General features: G+C 40.5%; 1 long non-coding RNA gene across 4 annotated transcripts in view; it reads right to left on the bottom strand.

Moving 5' to 3' along the window:
* The window catches only part of LOC140653022 (uncharacterized), a 94,251-nt gene that overhangs the window by 63,058 nt on the left and 11,854 nt on the right, over positions 1-19,339 (bottom strand). The window lies entirely within an intron of this gene.

Here is a 19,339-nt window from a genome sequence, read left to right as displayed (position 1 = left end):
CTCTGCTGTTACGTGGCACAGACTGTAATACATGGTTCAGTGAGGAAAGCAATTTGGAGGGACACAGTCAAAGGACTCCTCCTCCCATATGTATTATAGAACAACTCCGGACACTATCAATCCAATCATCGGGCCACTCACTAAGCATATGGTAGTTGGTAAGTAGTTCATTGCAGCACTTCAGAAGACCTACAGTAAGCAGGTTGATACAATTCAGTCTTTTTTCGGACTGATAACCGTATAAAATTTTTCAGGCTCTGGGATTTCCAGAGAGAGGCTGGATCCTTGGCTCTTACAAAGCACCGTAGTTTCATTCAGACCAGTGATGCAGTAACCATGAAAGTCATTTACACTAGCCAAGGATCTAGTCTACGATGCCTGGCTCATGGCCACCGAACAGTCCACAAAGCTTCGACTGAACTCATAAAGCATTGCCCAGTAACAAAAAAGAAATTCACTGCTGTCTTTGACAACTGTTGGTTTAATAGGAGTTTTGCTTTGAGATTTATATATAAGTCCCAAATTGGACGGACAACAGCGACGTGGATCGCTGGTGCATAAAATCAACTGAAATAAAAGAACTGAAACCCTGATTTTTATGACATGCCCCACAGGCCTCACTCAAAGCCTGGTTTTAAAGATTAAATGGCCAATACCTGGTGTCCAGAGGAACATAAGGCCTCCAAGAGCAGAGGACAGAACTGCAGGAATTCAGAAATTGTGCTTGTGCATTGAGAGAAGTGGCACCCACAGCAATGTTTTAGATGTATAGAAAGTAGTGTTAGCTAATATAACCTAGATCTCAACTTTGTAGTCAGGTTAAAAGTGAGGCAAGTGGTTTAATAATTGCCCTTCCCCCTACAGTCTACCAATATTTATTTTGTTTGTTTTTTTTAAAAAACCTCTTCCTATGTTTTCACATACCTATTTTTAATATGCATACACATGTGTGTGTATGTGTGCATGCAAGCTGCACAAAAACTCAAGCAGCATCCAGTATGTGAAGTTATTATGCACCATAGTGAGCAGGGTAGTCCTGTTAAATCATGAGAACAGCTGTTGTCCAGTCCAATAAATAGGGAAATGGAAAATATATACAGTTAGTTTTATCATTCCAGTCACTTACTACAAGCAAAAAGGTAGCAACAAAATTTTAGAGAGTTGATAGATTCCTTTAATCAGCCCATACTCTAAAAACCACCTGAACCACGAGTGGTGTGGGGCAGGGTACAAAGCTGACTTGACAGAAAAGGTCATGCAGGCCCTGAACGCACAGATAAATTGAGAAGGAATATTAGTTCATTACCCTGAGCTCCAGTAAGGCCAAAGGCTTTAGCCTTGCACACAGTTGCTCCTGCGCTGAACCCAGTAATGAGCATTTGCTACACCGCATCTTCCACGGATGCAGTCAGTCTTGATTCAAAACAACAGTGAGGTCATGGAAAGAATTACAGCTTCCCTGGTAATTAGCTCCAGTGGCTGATTACCACATTGCAAGGGAGAGGGGAAAAAAAACAAAACAAAACCAAACAAAAAATCTGATTCCAACACAAACTTGTCAGGCTTCAGCTTCTAGCCGCAGGGCACCACCAGCCTGAAGTGCTTTAGTCATCGGTGGGTGGGTGATGGGGTTTTTATTGTTGTTCCTCCTGATAGATTTCTATATATTCTGTCATTTCTCACTTCCTCTTTCCTTTCTTCGTTGACGAAATAGTACTAAATAGCCTGATCCTTCTCTCATTACAATGAATTTTCATCTGCCTTCAAAAGTGTCAGCCCTTTTTTTTCCTTTTAGATCATCAATCGCATGTCACAACATTACAAGCAGTTACTGAAAACTCAGCGCCATATACCAGTATCACCATTCTCACTAGTGCGGTAAAGAGATGAATCACTTCCTTGCTCCTATTTACTAATCCCTTATTCATCCCTCTGCAGAGCATCTCACCTTGTTTGGTTACAGCATCACACAGAGAGCGTATGTTCTGTTGCTCGTATACTGTTACCCCCAGGTCCTTTTAGTTGCTGCCTTCCAGGGTAATTTCTCATTTGACGTAAGCTCACACTGCTTTTTTCTATAGGAATCACTTTACATTTGGTGTATTTAAAGCTTATTTCTGTTTCAATGAACCTCTATTTATCATTTGCAACCACTGATTTATCGGAACGTTTTCTCCATATTGATTTTATAGTTACTGTTGCAAAAACGGTATAGCTGAGCTGCAGTAAACTTAATAGGATGATTCCCTATAATCTATCCTCGAGTCCTGGGGACTGCTAACATCCATCAGACCAGGAGCTTGTAGCACTTCTGAAAAAGAAAGGCCATTCTGGCATGCCCACAAATTTACTTGGGTGGAAGTTTGGAGGCGGGGGGGGAAGGAAAGAGCAATCACAAACTTTCTCAAGTAAGGAACCACTTGATCTTTGCTGTAAAATAAAGTAACAGCAAGAGCTCTCTACCGTACAGTCAACAAAGGTAGACAAAAAAGGAAGAGAGTGCATGAACTGCGAGACGTTAGCCTACAAAAGTGCACTTCAGCACTGGCAAAGAGCCCATCGAACACCCAGCTGCCACACTGACGCTAGTCTTACACAGCGAAAAAAGAGAGGCATTTGAATTAGCTTTCTTCAAACCACTGCAGAAGATTTCAGGCCAGACGGACTCCTTTGTCACCAAAGGAAACCATGAAGTGGACCAAGGGGAAAGCGAGGAAGATGATTTTTATGCTAGTCCACAATCCACCTCATGGGAGAGGGAACGACCAACATCCTAGACCCATTGGGTACCAGATACAAAATACAGAAACCCATCGGGCGAGCTGAGCGCTGCGTTGGGACAGAGTCAGGCGCAGCGTGTCACGTCGTAGAGACGTTAGTAAGGAGCAGCATCTCAGTAATTCTCCTAATGACACGCAGAGAGGAGCGACTTCCACACTAAGAGAAAGTCATTATCTGGCCTGCTAAGCATGGGAGAGAACCTAAGAGAGTCAGGACAAGGGCTCCTATCACACACTCATCTCACAGATGGCCGCCTTCTCCCTACCAGTCTTCGACCGCTGTATGTGAGCCAGTAGCAGTCTAATTCTGACAAGAACTGGTGCCAGCCCAGCACTGATGATCGAGTTTTCTACCTATCCTTCTGACCTGCCCCACACAATGCTTGATCAAAGCAATTTATAATTATCACCGTAGCATCTTAACAGATTCATTGGCACTGCCACAGAACTGCCTACTCAAGGCTATCATAGTGTTGCATAAAGAGAAGCAAACCAAGTCTCAAAGAAAACAGTGTGGATGATTATATTTATTTTGAAGTTGGGAAAGGCAGAAGCAGAAGCTCAGCAAATGCATGTCATACAGCAAATCCACAGGCAGAGCTGCAAACCAAAGCTCAGCTCAGCCCTTGACTCTTACACCCTGTTCCTGCCTTCCTTTCTTAAAGTCATTCTGAAACAAAGAAAGCAATAAAGGATTTAAGTGCTTTGAAGTGACAAGAGAAAACATTAATGCTTGTTAATCAAGTGTTTAAGGAAACTAAATAGTGCAGCAAGTCACCTGTACAGAGCATATTTTATCTGAATTTACTTAATCTATTTTGCTTTATGAAACCGTTGCCTATATTAGAATAAACACAGGAATTAATGCAGTGCCTTAGTACTCTGGTAATCTGCCCTTTACAGTGGGGTTTTTTTGCTGTGGAACTCCGAAATGATTTCTAGTAATTTGAAAAATGTTCCCAAGCAGAGTCAGTCTGCCTCTGCTCGGGGCTCTGCGCCTCCACCTGGGACTTGCTTCCTTTCCCACGTTATTACTGCAAACAGAACGTCTCCTAAACTAAGAAATCCAGCACGAAAAGATACTTCATTACTCTGTATGGTGATGAATACCAAATTTCCCTTGGGCTGTCAGGAAGTGGAAGGTTTTTTTATCTGTGTATCGAAACAGCAGTTGGATTTCATGAAACCTACTTACAGAGTATTTTTCCCCACCTCCTTAAAGTTCTTTACCATTACTAACATTTTGGGACAGGGAGCAGAAGCAACGCCATTTAAGATAGTTCAATTTTAAAGATATCATGGCCACTGTAAGCAATTTCTGCTGCCCAAGTTGACTTATACAGGTTATTTTCAAATACTGTTTATCTTTATTGGGACCTCAATGTAGTTTCTTATCCTATTTTAAACAATTATTTGCCCTCAAAGTCGTTATGATGACCTTTCATCAATGAATCAGCATGTCTATTGCTATCCACAGTGTTCATTCACATGCTGGCTGGCATGGAAAAACAGTTTGGTTTGAAAAACTTGATTTTACTCATTCAACTTTCGCTAAAATGGCATTTATGTCCATCAAAATAATTACATTCACAGTTTCTTTCCTTCACATATATATCTCACACAATGATGAGAGGGAAAAAAAAGTAAGTTTTTAAACCTTCACATGTTTGCATTTGTCCAACTACTCCACACTGACATTATTTTCAGACAGGACTTAAAAATATTATCAGCATAATGATCAGGGATTGGAGCTGGAAGCACACAAAGTATCAGAAAGACATGGTAAATATGGAATAATGATTAGCAGGAAAGTTTTCCCCGAAGCAAGTAAACAAGAAGTCGGCAGATAGTTTCTATGATTTATATTTGCCTTGTCACTTTGGTAGAGACTAAGAGTATTGCTTCACAATAAATATATTTCAGTTCACAATTCATAGGCACATAGACACCTTAGATTTGCATTGGGCTACAGAAAACACTACATCAATATACCATCTCCTCTGCTTATCAGAGATTTTGTGCAAGAATAAGGACCTACACTGCACTTGAACATAAATTTGCTGAACTGGCTTTGCTCATTTGTACTGTGCTCTTAGTGCAAACAGTAGATCGAGGAGGATCCTGAAACACAGAGCCCTCTCATTAAAAACCCTGCATTTCTCCGGGCCAGCTGCATGCACTGTATCACCCCAATACATCATTTACCTTGCACCCTAGTAGATAGCCAAGACTTTCAAATGCACTAAGAATGTATTTAAAAAAAAAAAAAAAGCGTGTAGAAACAGAAAATATGGACAGTGATCGTTTATAGACAATGAACAAAATAATCACAGCTTCCAAGGTGTGAACATTTTTCTCGCTGCAAGAAGGGAAAGTGAAATGTCATTATGAATTTAGAGACTAAAAGCTCTCGCACAGTCACCAGAGAAACTGATTATCTTGACACATGCTGAAGATAAACATGATGGGTTTTGTTTATACCTTACACTCAGAAGCTCAAATAAGCAAGTTACCAAAACTGTAGTAAAACTGTGGGTTAATAATAGTATTTGAAAAAAAATTAGATTAAGAAGTCTTCTAGCTTCCTGATGCACACAAACTGTTCTCTGTGATTTAAGGAACTTGACATGTAAATACAGGGTATTCAAGAAAAATATTACTTCTTCATTAGCAAAGCTAAACTCCTGTATCAGTTAGAATAATGGAAGAAATGAGCTCATTTCAGCACCCTTTCATCACCTGCTAAATATGAATCTATGGCGAGTCTTGTCTCAATGCATAAAATCCTAGCAAGTTTTCCCCTGAAGTGAAAGATGAAAGATTTAACACATGCCTATTCACCAGTGAGGCTCAAGTATTCTGAAAATTGGATCATGAACCATGGTGCCAAGTTTACCCTCTCTCAAAATTCATTAGAAACCCCCCCCCCCTTTTTTTTTTCCTGGTGTTAACAGAGAAAGAAAAATCTCCTTCCCAGCATACTCCCATTCCCTATTAAAACGCATATTGCTTACTTTTCTCTTTAGTGAAAAATACTATTCTCCGACAATCTTTTCAAACATCTCTTATATATAATGGAATTCCCTAAAAATCAGTCTTGATACTTTGCATTCACAGTGGTTAACGTTGGCAAGACTTGTTCATGACATCCTTGCTGTCCTTCTCTATCTTGTTTCAGGCTTATGGCACACTGATATTAGCCAGATATTTATCAGGATTCTTTAGATATATTCAAAGTTCCTTTTCTATGTTCGAAGAGCAGCAAAGAACATACCGTGATAGATAGCATGACACACAGCATCAATCTACCCACAGATATACATGACTCATTGAATTTCCTCCCAATAGGAGCAAATTACTACAGAGGGGTATCACAACAACTCAGCTCTGTTACTTACCCAACTCTCGGTAACCCTTATTATCTGTTTCTACATACGACATCATCATAAACGTATTTTTACTGTAAACCGCTCCCAGAGTGCTACAGGTACCCTTCACAATTCAAATGGCTATGAATCCAAACACTTAGAGATGGAACTCTAAAAATCAACTTCTGTCTTTAAAAATAAAAACCACCAAAAAGACCATGCCCTCAATTAGAGCATTCTTTATTTAAAGCAGAGCTCTGAAAATCTGTAGCATTTGGCTATCAGTCTCACAAAACCAGTCTGTTGAAAGATTTCCCCTTCCTGCTTCCAAGAGGACCAGAAATGCACACAATCTGCTTTGTGGTATTTTAGTTTTTCTAGTCTCTGCTGCATGAAAGTACACTAATCTCCTAAGGCATGTTACAACTGGTTTAAAAAAGGACATAGGTTCTTCCCATCCTCAAAAAGTATAGTTGAATAAACCTACTAGTTTGTTTATTGGAAGAAAGCACCACCAAAAGATGACTTCAAAACTAAAACACTTAGTTTGCAAAGTACTAAAATCCCTGATCCTTCTAAATAATGAGAAATATGCCTTAGAGCTGGGGACCATTTGCAACCTTGATTGCTATCATAGCCCCAGGCTCTTGAATGCTTTAAAATCATTTCCCAGTTTAATGAACTGTTCATTCCACAGCAGACTTAAAATCATTTCTGGCAGAAATCCCCCAGTTAACGGAAACACTGGATCTCATCTTTTAAAGGTAGCAAGGACAGGGCAAGCGAACTAAGTAACATCATGTCTGAGGTAGGGAATCTCCAAAGTGATGCTATTTTGACAGCTCTGAAAATGCAAAAGATAAGCCGGGGGCCGCATGATTAAACGGTGTCATGCCAGAATTATTACTACTACATCACTAGAAACCCCTGGGTGTATGGTCTTCTAGTCAGAACGGAAAAAAACACCTATAACTCGAAAGAGTTAATTTGTTTATTGGTGAAGTAGCAGCAGCTGGCCTAAGGGTTAAAAGATTACCATTTGCAAACCTTCAAGTTGCAATTGATTTGATCTCAGGACAACTCTAAACGCCTGGGCTGTCCAGGTCCCACAGCGAAGGCCAAGAAGCACAAGTTAAAATGATGTGTTGTGTTCTCCTCTCCCCACATCACCGTAAGCCTGGACTGAAATCCCAAGGACCATTCTTATGTCACATGGGACTGACAGTTCGCACCCGACCGACGTTATCATTGAGCAACCCGATCTAGTGAAAGACGTCCCTGCCACGGCAGGGTGGTTGGAACTAGATCATCTTCAAAGGTCCCGTCCAACCCAAACCATTCTATGACTGTATTAGATACAGGAGTCTATGTGTGAAGTTAGGCACGTAAAGCCCATGCTTCATTTTTTCTTCTCAAAAGAAAACTCCTGCCTTTTCGATCATCAAGTCCAAATCCTCCACCAAAGCACCGTCAAACTCAAAAATTTAAAACCGGATGAGTTTGCTCCTCCAGAACCAAGGCAAAAGCAGCTGCATCAGGGGCCTCCCCCCCGCAGTTCGATGTGTGATTCCAGAGCCGGTCGAATGACCACCAGCACGGGGTTTCATAGCATAAAGAAAAGACGTGCAGCCTCACAGGTCTGATACTTTTCTTCCTTTTCTGGAAGCGGCAGAGTATGCTTGAGGTGCAGCCTGCGCAGCCTCCAACATTAATGCACATTCACAGGCAGCACTTTGGGAAATGTCTTGTTGCAGCTCTTATTTCATGGAGTCAGTTTCTCCCTAGCGCGGAGCTGGCTGTTCTCAGAGAAAGCGATAGGAACACGTCTGCCCTTTGACTGACTGTTTGTCAGAGAGGCTGACACATTTAGTTTTGAAACCTGCCAATACTTCACAGCCTCTGGAACAGACAAGCTGCCAGATTTCCTTTGGGAGAAAGAAAGGAGGGGACGTACATCCACCGAATGAAAATAACTAATACAGCACGGGATCCAGCCTCAAATAAGCAAACCCTTCACTGAATAAGGGCTACAGGACTTGCCTTACTGATTTCAGTAGGAATTTAGGTGGAAAAGAACTCTAGGATTTGGCCTTTACATTTAAGCGTAAGACTATTTTATAGGGTTTACTTGCCTAAAACCAGTAAAAGACTGAAAATTTGCATGAGCACAAGACGCATACAGAACAATTTCAAAGCCTGAAAAATAACTCCGCAGGCACACAACTGTTACACAGACCAGCAGCCATTGCAAGCTCATATTGTTTAATGCAACAGCAGCATCATTAAAAAAACCCAAAAAACAACTTGTAATGCTGCAAAACATCGCAGAGCTTTGTGAATGGCTTGTCAAAAAGCTGTCACTATGATGGCTGGCTTACTTCATTTTTAATGACATATTATACATAATAAATCTATTTGTATGGAACAGCCAATACAGAAAACTCTGTAGATGAAGAACGGTTATTGCTTTCCAACAAATGGTCAAATGAATCCTCCTTTTGCTCCCCAGGTTTCTAGAGATTTCATGCTCCACCATGGAATCGCCCTCGACTCTGCAAGGATCCCCAACCCACAGAAAGTCCTTCCAAGTCTTGGATTTAGGCAGAGCAGAGTGTGAGCATGCAGCATAAAGCTCACTGATACTGTCCAAAACCTTTTCACTGAGATTTGGCATCTTTAATCCTTGTCTTTCAAGGTATGGAGGGGCTCCAGAAAGGGATTCATGCTTGAAAGAGCCTTTCTTCCACAAAGTGAAGTGGTTGTGAGCACAGCTTGTACTTGTCTAAACAGACAAGCCTAAGCAGGGACCAGTTCTGCTCTGGCAGAAGGTTTTTCTTTGGGGGGTGGGTAGGGGGAATTTGGTTTATTTATTTAAAAAAAAAACAAACCACACATAGAAAACACAATTCAGATAACAGTGAATATGCTTTCTCTGACTTTCGATTGCAAAACCTATTTCTGTTACCTGTAACTTTGTCAAGCTGAAGTTTACCAGCATGAGGCAGAAACCTGACATAGCTGTTTCAGTTTTTTGACAGAACCAACTGAAATGTTACATTGGTTTCAGAGAAAAAGGTGGGAGAAGGAGCCATACACAGGTGTAGAAAAATAATTTCAGCAGGTGTTTTAATGTAATGTTTTGAAAAGCGAGTCTCCACATTCATCATCAGGGTCACCTTTCTTGTCAAGGAATAGGCTTGTGGGGAATATTCTTCGAAGTAGAAAAAAAAAATTTTCACAAAGATAATCAAGAAATGAGCTGCTGAAAGAAATAATCACACGGGGGCTTACCGCAGCCTTTCAAAACCCATATGCTAACTCACAGCTCCTCCACTCTAATAAAACCACATCAGCACCAACCTTTTAAACTGACTATGCACCAGCCCAGAGGGCAGGAGCCAAGCAGTTACCGGGCACAGGATTTCATAGGAAAGAGACTACTCCAAGTGTTTCTGCTGAACATAGGAAGAGGAACCATTTTTTCCTCTTCACATAAAAATAAAGGTTATAAAGGTGGAGGGTTGAATAGCAGCAGAAACAGCAGCAGAAACTGGTGAATCGGGAGACAGGTCTGCTGCTGGGGCTGTACACTTAGAAAATCTGCATGGGGAAAAATCCACCACGGTGGCATATCACTTGCATACCCGTACACCTAACGCAATCATATAGCACTGTGTGAGAAGAGGGGGTTAACACGCACCATCCAGCAAATTCCCACAGACCCCCCAGGAGAAAACAGTCATTTTATCTCTTCTTGCTTTTTGCCGGGGAAGAGAGAGAAAACGAGGAACACAATGGAAGGCCAAAATATTCTACCTGAAAAGCTAATTGTTAGGCACCTAAACAAATGCCTTGCCTCCTGTAGCCATAGTTGATTTCCATTAAAACAAAGAGGGATAATTCTGCAATGCAATGGGGTAGCCTACCTGATTGACTGCCCCCACATCGATTCGGGTATGACGTGCTAGATACTCTGAAGAGGATGAATCCTTTGCTCAAGGAAGCTTGGAGTACTTTGACTTATTAAAATTCCTGGACAGATTACTTACATGTTTGTAGGCATGCTCCCCCGGTGTTACGGCTGTAACCTTTAGTGTACAGCTCTTAAGTCCTTTCGAAACACCGGCAACTTGAACAAAGGACTAAGTCCTCACTTCCTCCCTCACAGAGGCAGAATTACCAAAATAATTTCAAGACAAAGGAGCAAAAGGCAGTCAAGGAGCAGGAAACCAGCTGGACCCTCTGTACTCATGGTCTCCTGAACCTGAGCTAAAAAATCACCACAAAGCCCAGAAGAGTCAGACAGTCTACCAACAAACACCCGCAACAGCTCCTGAAAGGTGCAGTAGCAGCCAGAAGCAGAGCCTGCTGCAGGCCACATTTTTTAGGAGCTAGCTCAAGAACTGGAAGTTGTTTTAATAGCTGTTTCCAATGAACTGGGCCAAAATTTACTCCAACATAGATTTGCCCACAAGTTGAGTTACAGCAGTTTCAAGCTAACGCGTTCTTCATGGTGAAGAAGAGTATTCACATCAACCCTAAAATCTACTTTCCTTGTCTGCAGCCCAAGGGCCTGAAAGGATGCAGGCCTAAAGAGAGAGCCACGTAATGGAGGTAGGAAGCATTCCTGTATTTTGCTAAGAGAGAGAAAAGAGATAAATATCATTTCATTTGTTCTAAATCAATGCATAATTTCAAGAGGATTCACATTTGTATCTGAATACAATATTTACATCGTCGGTAAGTGTATTTTCTCGACAGATGTCTTATTGTAAACCCTGATCTGATTCAATCTGCAATCACTGGGGCTATTCACATGCTAAAACACTATGATGGATGATGCATTTTAAAGAGTAATTGAAATGGGAAATAAAATGCCTAGTTTTGAGTCAGAAAGGCTACATTACATACTCAAGAAGAACTAGGACTGAAAAGCAAGCGCTGTTACAGATGGAAAGACTCCATGTAGCTTTCCCTAGCCTCTAGCTTACCACCGAGCCCCTAAAGCTTTCCTGGGCAAAAGATGCAACTCTTTTCATGATAAAAGCATAACAGAATTCAGGATTTGCCCCACAGCAATGAGTATGCTGATGTTGACTAGGAATCTTATAATTACTTTTATGTTTTAGAGCCTTATGAAATCTGTCTGAGATGACCGTGTACTTCAGGAACACTCACACCTGACATGAGGACCTTGGGCCTGGGGCACTTGTGGATCTCTTGTCCTCACTATCTCAGCTGGCAACGCAGGCACTGCAAGTCCTTTGCAGTGAAAAATTAGTGTAGCATCCAATCTGAAGAATACTTCCAATTGCAAACAATAAACTTCTGGGAAATAAATCAATATTAGATTAGCTGCAAGGTTAGTGCAAGTCTGTGAAGGACATAAAACACACCAAAACCAACGCCACAGAGCAGGTTACAGAAGACAAGTGTACAACGTCAGGATTCCATATTAAGGGCACATTGTTCAAACCAGAAAATGAAACTTTCTATTTTATTAAAGGCTAATGCACATCTGCTTTGAAAAATGAACTCCAAAAATATTGTTCACACGTGAGTTACAGACGAAATATTTTGCATTGAGCATATTCAAAACATCCAAGAGGAATTAGGCTGAGAAGAAAAGCAGTAGTGATACTAATCTGAAAGTTTCTAACTTTATTATTTTTTTAAATGGTAATCTTTTGATGGAATTGATATGTCTTTTCAATTTACCAGTCAAAACTAAATAGCATACTGATCACTTCTCAGGTCTCCTGGGAAAGAATACTCCAATATTCCAGGAAAACAGGATGCACATTTTTTCTACCTTGATCTTCAAAAACATTTGCTAGCATTTTGTGTGTTAAGTCAGGGCACCTCAGGGACAAGAGATGCTTACAAACAATCTAACACAGGACCAGATCCAGCCAGAGAAAATCTCTCAACTTAAATGAGCTTTGTACAAGCAGCAAAAAGCTGAATTCCAGAGGTCACCCACAGTGGTGACAATGCAACTAGAGAATGTTGCATTTATGAACAAAGATTACAAGTGTTTAATATGCAGAAGAATTTCCCTGGATGTCTCCCTGTTGAAAGCACAGTGATGAAGATGGAGATGGGTGGTGACTTGGTCTGTGTAGAAAGCGGTGGGGTCCTACAGTAGAAAGTTGACAGGGGCACACAGAAACCCAGTGCAGTGCCTTGCCCAGGTTCACGTGCATGAGTGTCTGCAATAAAATTCAAGTCAGCTCTCTCATTCTAGCACCATACATCACACCGGCTAACAACAAAGCACAACTTTGGTTGTAAGTACAATATTGTGTCATTTTCCCCACCATACTAGCCACAGGCCCACTCTGTAACAAACTATTCTATAACAGTATTGATTGCTCAGATGCATGGACTAAACTCCACTAACATACTCATAGGAAGAATCCTCTTTCAGTAGAAAAATCCCTGGTAGTAAACTGATAACTCAAATGTGCCGGAACACCAAGTGCTCAATTTGGCTCTCAGTCTTCTCATTTTCATTAATATGAACTTCAGCTTCTTAACATGGGCCAGGGTGCTGCTTGAGTCCTGTAGCTTTATTATGCAATGAACAAATGAGAGGGAGTAACATTAGATATTGATCAAAAGCTACGGGTATCAATCAGTGTCTGGCAGAAGCCCCAGCCTGAGCTTTGCTCTGTAAAGCATGCTGTAGATGCAAGCCTCCCTTACAAGGCCATTTTGACCAGCGACAATCCGAACGCCACAAAACCCTCCTTCCTCATCCCAAGGCTGTTACTTCCCAGGGCTCAAAACTTACTATTTCCTTTAGCCTGGAACCTTTCCAGAGATGTTTAAGAGAGCTGTTACTCAGGGACTGTTCTTATCTGCTGGATCTTCGCTCTCTAATGAGGAAAGAGCAGCATGGCAGCGCCCAGGGCAGCTATGCACATCGTGCTATTCTGACACAATTATGTTGCAGACACTGCAATTCCACACAAGCTGAATATTCAACCCTTCCTGCTGCTGCTGGCTTTTTAATAATAGACATGTTTCAGAAAATCAGTTATCTCCAGTTTATCATCTCAAACTTGGTGACAAGAAAGAACCGGGAGGAAGTTGTTTTGAAAAGACTCGCTAGAATAAAATGATTCAATGGAGGCCCACAGCTGCAGGCTGTCATGCATGCTGAAGTCATTATATATTCATAATGACATCTGTGAACAGTGTATTAGACTGTAATCAGTCTTTATGTAGCATAAGGGCTATAGCTGTAAAGTGATTCTGACATAAAAAATGGCATTGCAGTACCTCACTTAAAAATACCCACCCTGAAAACAGGATGCTAAGCCTTGTGTTTAAGCACCAGACTCCCCAGGCAGAGGGGTAGTAAGTTGGGCATCAAAGCAGACTATGGCAAGGAGATAGCCAGACACTTGTCTGGCAAGAGCCTTAGCTAACAAAATAAGGATTAAGCACATGTTGAATCCTGCTCTCTGCAGCTTCAGCACCTCGCCGTCGGCTTTTCCTGGGACCAAAGATCCGGAACCCTTTCCCAGAAGTTTTGAACGACGTCTTTTCTTCTAAAGGGAGTAAGGGAGAAACAGGCAAAGGCAGGACGGATTTTTAAATAGCAAGCATCGCGCACCTTTTCACTAAGCGTGGGCCAGGACTGAGGCATGGGTCAGGTGCAGGACTGAGACATGATTCAATTTCTTCTTCCTCAGATTTAAAACACCACTTCCAACCTCCCCAAACTATTTTCTGCCACCAGATCTCTGATGGGAAAGTAAGAGAGGCAGCACCGACATTCAGGATCTGCTCTCAGAAGCAACGCTTCTCCCGTGACCCAGAGCTGTCATACAAAACAATTCATGTCTGTCCACAATTCCGCTGAGTTACTGTAAAAGCAGAACCAGAGCCCTCCCCTTTCCCGTTACACGCACCAGGCATCACGTATTTTTTCTAATTCCCACAAGTGACATCCTCATGACCCAAGCCCAGGGTGCAAGTAGCTCATATACTCTCAGGGGCTCCCACTTGACCTTACGCTCCTTTCTGCTGAACAGCCCAAGCTGTCAGCTAACCCTAAACCTGTAAGTACGTATGTATTGATCAAAAATATTTTAAGGCTGCTGTCTCAGCCAAGCCACAACAGCTGTACAAGATAGGAAAGCTATTTTCACAGGTTGACTAGGCATGGTGAAGTGAAATATAGCCATGCACCAAAAAAGAGTAATAGTTCCTCTCGTATGAATAAAAATATTAATGTATTTTTATTTCAATATATGCACGCATCTCTTGTAATCTAATACAAACTCCAAAAGACATTTTTGTTATGTGTTTGGACGCCTATCAGTGAGTGAGAGGGTGCCAGGCTACATTTCACTCATCTATTACATTTAAGTGCTTGAACGACTATGCCTGCAGCCCGTAACTTTCCACGTAGCCCAGTGTGGTTCAAAGCAGGACATGGTCAGCCAAGACATGACTCATGCACATCTTAAACATCTGAAAGGTAAAAGTCATTCCTTCCCCCTACCTGCTCTGCTATGGTTCTACTAAAATAAAACAAACATTTTTCACCTCATGTTTAAATTCAAATCTGTAGAACAACTGACTCATCTGAAAGAAAATGTCACAAATTCCATTATAGCAGAACATCTTATGATGGAAACCCTTGTGGAAGGTTTTATTAAAATATCACAAAAGGAACAGTCATCCTAAAGTATCTTCTGGCACTGAAGAAAGAATTCTATCCCTGCAATACAATTCTGGGAGTAGGGTTCAAAAACCCTCTTTAAAAAACAGATAATTCCTTTAAATTATGCACATTTCTAATGTAATTTATGGAGAAAACCTTATTGGTTTCATTCCTGTTAAATGCCATAGGACTCTCCACAATGGAATTAATTTCAGAAGAAAAAATACCATTTAAATTTCTTTAATCCCATGAATTAATAAAACCATTTTCTAACCTACATTAAAAAGGACGGGGCTAGCCTAAAATGAAAACATGACGCCTCTGAGATTTTTTCACTCATTTGTAAATTATACAGCTAGTTTAAGTAGACCTACAACATTAGACAAGTTCAACTCAGACCCACATCTTTTCTTTCACACAAACTCTAGAGCATCCAATATCTTGAAATGACTTTAAGTTCAATTTCTGCTTCTGGAATAGCGAGTATAAAATAAAAATATTCCATAAACTGTGTACATTTACGAGTAAATAGAAATGCAGCACTGCTTCTACTACAATTCATAGAAAGTCTCCAAAATTACGGTTTCTGCATTGCAGAGAATTTAAACTATGCAGTAATCCTAAAAATCACTATTCAGTCAAGTATGGGGAAAGAGGTGAAACTTAACAGCTCTCAAAACAAGCTCTGCAAATCAGTTTAACAAGTCCTGTTAATCCAGAGATTAACAGATTCGACAAATGAGGTTTGCTTTGCATTTACATCTTCAGTAAGAAGAAAAATAACAGGAGCTCTAGAAAGAGGAGTAAAGCCCCAAATATCGTAGATGGATTATCACATAAAACTGCAGGATGCACAGCCATAATAAAGCAGTTATACTTCATTCTGGAAAAATCTCAAGACAATAAATAATATTTCTGAAGAAGAATATCACCCATTTCAATATCACCCATATCAACCTCTTAATTATCTTCTTTTAAAAATATGTTATATATATGTACATATATATTATAAACGCATATGTGTGTGTGTGTGCGTATAAAAGCCTTTTTCACACCCTCTCACTTGCAAGCCATTCATACGTATGTCATATGGAGGGGATACATATCTTATCAACACCTACTGAGACCTGAACAAGGCTGTGGGAGAAGCTAGTCCGTGCAGGAACTTGTAGTTGTTTTAAGAAGTCAGTCCCGGGGTGTAGGTGCTAGGCTGGTGGTCCTCAGGAACTCCGCATGCTTCCCCCTCCTTCCCCAGGGACCTCCTGCTGAGTCTGGTGAAACACTTGGTGCCGCAAGTTCTCCTGCCATAAAGTTGTACGTCTGCTTCCTGAGACTTGCTCTCAACCCTGATGGTGTAATATTGTCTCAGTAACAACTATGCATACAATGACACTGTATAACAGAACCTCAATCTATTTAGGAAGCAGCAATGTGTCTTCAGTGTCCAGATTTCTTAATGGGGAGATAAAAGGAGCACCAGAGCTCACAGAAGTACAGGCTTGGAGAAGAAGAACACATGACTGTCATCAAGCCTCCAAGTTCCCTAGATGCCAGAAACATGCAATTTTCTGCAATACGGAATGGCAAGCTTCTCTTTGCAGCTGCAGTTCTCAGGGAAAGACCTTGGCTATATTCTGATGTAATGTTGTACCATTTCTGCAAAACGTGCAGTTAGTGATGGACATCTGAAACTGATGTATTAGAATAAGTGGTCTTGTGATGATGAGGAATTTCCCCGTAAAATTAATTTACGGGGATGAGTATGAACATTTACATCTTACTGGTTTCACCAGAAATGGATCTTATTGTAAATGTTACCGTGACATCAGTGGATACAAGACGTTATTCCTGCAGGAATAATAGGAATAAGGGATATAATTATAAAGATGGGGAAAGCCAATTCTTCCTTTTATCACATCTAATTCTTTGTTTAGCGTAATAGCTCCTATTCTTATGGTCCTGATATTTTATGTAACATAGGAGTACCTTTACATAGCTTCTTGCCTATTGTATTTCAGGAGTGAATGAAGAGTCTTAGTCATAAGTTAAATATACTGCGATTCCAAGATGTATAAACACACACTACTTGACATTAAGCAGGAGGTAACCTAAGAAGATGGTATTCTGCAAATATTAAATTTCCGGGTAATTTATCAGCAACTTCCACCCTGTGAATGCACGTGTACATAAAGGTATAGTGAAACTTCCTGAACAGCAGAAAGCACTGACCTTGGAAGCTTTAACTTTGTAAAAATAAATTATTACCAACCAGAATTATTCTTCAATACCGCTGAATCAATGCCTCTAAAAAGCATGCACCTTTACATCTGAAGATTGTAGGTGCCTGACAGAAGAAAACACAGACGTTATCAGGCAGGTATGGCTTTTAAACACTGCTACACGAACTACTCAAGAGGCATTTTTACTTACGGGACTTTAGTTAAAAGATACAAAAGATCATGCTCAAGAGCATATGCTGCAGGATTGCATTAGGAGAATAGCAGTCAAACAAAGTTTCTTTAACTTGTGACCCACTTTTCTTTCGTTATAAAAGAAAACCTTGGTGGAACTAGGGAGTACGTGAACACACTAAAACCTCGATTAAATAGAATTTCTTTACCAAAAGCAACTACATTTAATAACACCAAGAAAGAGCAAATGGCATGACTAAGTGGAAGGATATTGGGCTGTAACTCATGGGCAACAGCAACATAAACACAGAGGCTGTTGCAAAGTCTTCCCCACCCCCCCCATGAAATACCAGATTTGACGGTCCCCAAAGTTCACTGGGGCTTCATGAATTTTCTCATTTCATGTCAAATCACTTGGACCACATGACAAGATCTTCCCCATTAAAAGGCATCACGCTTTTTAATCTGCTCAGTTTTAAGCCAGAAAAGCACATTCTTCAGGTTCTGAACAGGCTTCTGGCAATTGTAGTGCTTAAATAGACCACAGGCAGGTTGAGAGAAAAAAAAAACAAAAAAACCATCAGACAAATATTACTAATAAATAACAAAATACATAAATTTACCTTACTGGTTGCTTTAATGATATGTGATCTGTGCTACTGTTCATACCTAATAATAGGTCTTATATCATGAAGTCCCCAGGACAGCTTATTTTGTGGAACAATGAGTTCTGGGATCTTGGTCATTACAAACTCTTCTTTTGCCCAAACAACCAGCTGCTGGCTTTTAGAATTACATGTTAAGAATAGAGATACAAGCCATTCTTCAAATATCTAGATGTAATTCCTGAGACACTCAGAAACATCTGTGCTCAAATGATACACTGATTATTTGCTTCCCATTAAATTGTGTCACAGATAATCAGATATCTAATGGTACTGTATTGTTCCTCTTCTGTTTCTTACACACTAGTTTATATTTTCAGGGTTGAAACATAATTTCCACTGGTATTTTTCCAAGTCCTGTCTTGGCTTTCTGGAGTGTGCTCACCAGCATCCCTCTTGGTTTGCTTTAATTTGCGCTCTTACCAGCACCCAATAGAGAAGATGTGCTGCTATGACAGCGCTTGTCATAACATCACACTTGACAATCATGTGTGTGTGCATGTGGGCATATATATATATATATATATATCTCTAACTATAAAGACAGAAAGAGAGAGATGGCAGGATGCATAGATTCCCTTACAAGACTTGTACATTTCCATTTCAAGTACCGAATATAAATATATTCCAAATCTAATTTAGAATACTATTTTTAAAAGGCACCAGGTTGAAAATGTTGTGGAAGATAATTTTCAATTGACATAGCATATCAATAAGAGTGCCTTGGAAGACACTGGGGCATACTTCTCATTAATCTGATGCACAACTACCATCTTGTGAGCATAGTTCACAACTGTGAGATCAGTCTCTGGTTTTATAAATTACTTAAATACACCTGTAAGTTACACCTCTCACCCTGGCAATCCAGTTGCATTTTTTTCTGATAATATATATATTAAATACTAGCTGAAATTAGTCATTGACAAGTTAATAACTAAAACCTGAGATAAATCAGAAGCATAATAGCAGTATTGAAAACGTATGTCAGTAAGCCAGAGGTACAAATGTTTTGCAACAGTCACTTAAAAAGATGTGTAGAATCCATCTACGATGATGTGCTTATTATTGTCCCTTCTTTGTTAGTCTGTTTGCAGCAAATCATGGAATCATTAAGGTTGGAAAAGACCTCTAAGATCATCTAGTCCAACTGTAAACCCAACACCTCCAGGCCTACTAAACCATGTCCCGAAGTGCCACATCTACACATTTTTTGAACTCCTCCAGGGATGGTGACTCCACCACCTCTCTGGGCAGCCTGTTACAATGCTTGACCACCCTTTCAGTAAAGAAACTTTTCCTAATACCCAGTCTAAACCTCTCCTGATGCAACTTGAGGCCATTTCCTCTCATCCTATCACTTGTTACCTGGGAGAAGAGACCGACCCCCACCTCTCTACAACCTCCTTTCAGGTAGCTGTAGAGAGCCATAAGGTCT

The sequence above is a fragment of the Ciconia boyciana genome, chromosome 6, assembly GCF_034638445.1.
Source record: "Ciconia boyciana chromosome 6, ASM3463844v1, whole genome shotgun sequence".
Lineage (NCBI taxonomy): Eukaryota > Metazoa > Chordata > Aves > Ciconiiformes > Ciconiidae > Ciconia > Ciconia boyciana.
This window is presented reverse-complemented; position numbering and strand designations above follow the sequence as displayed.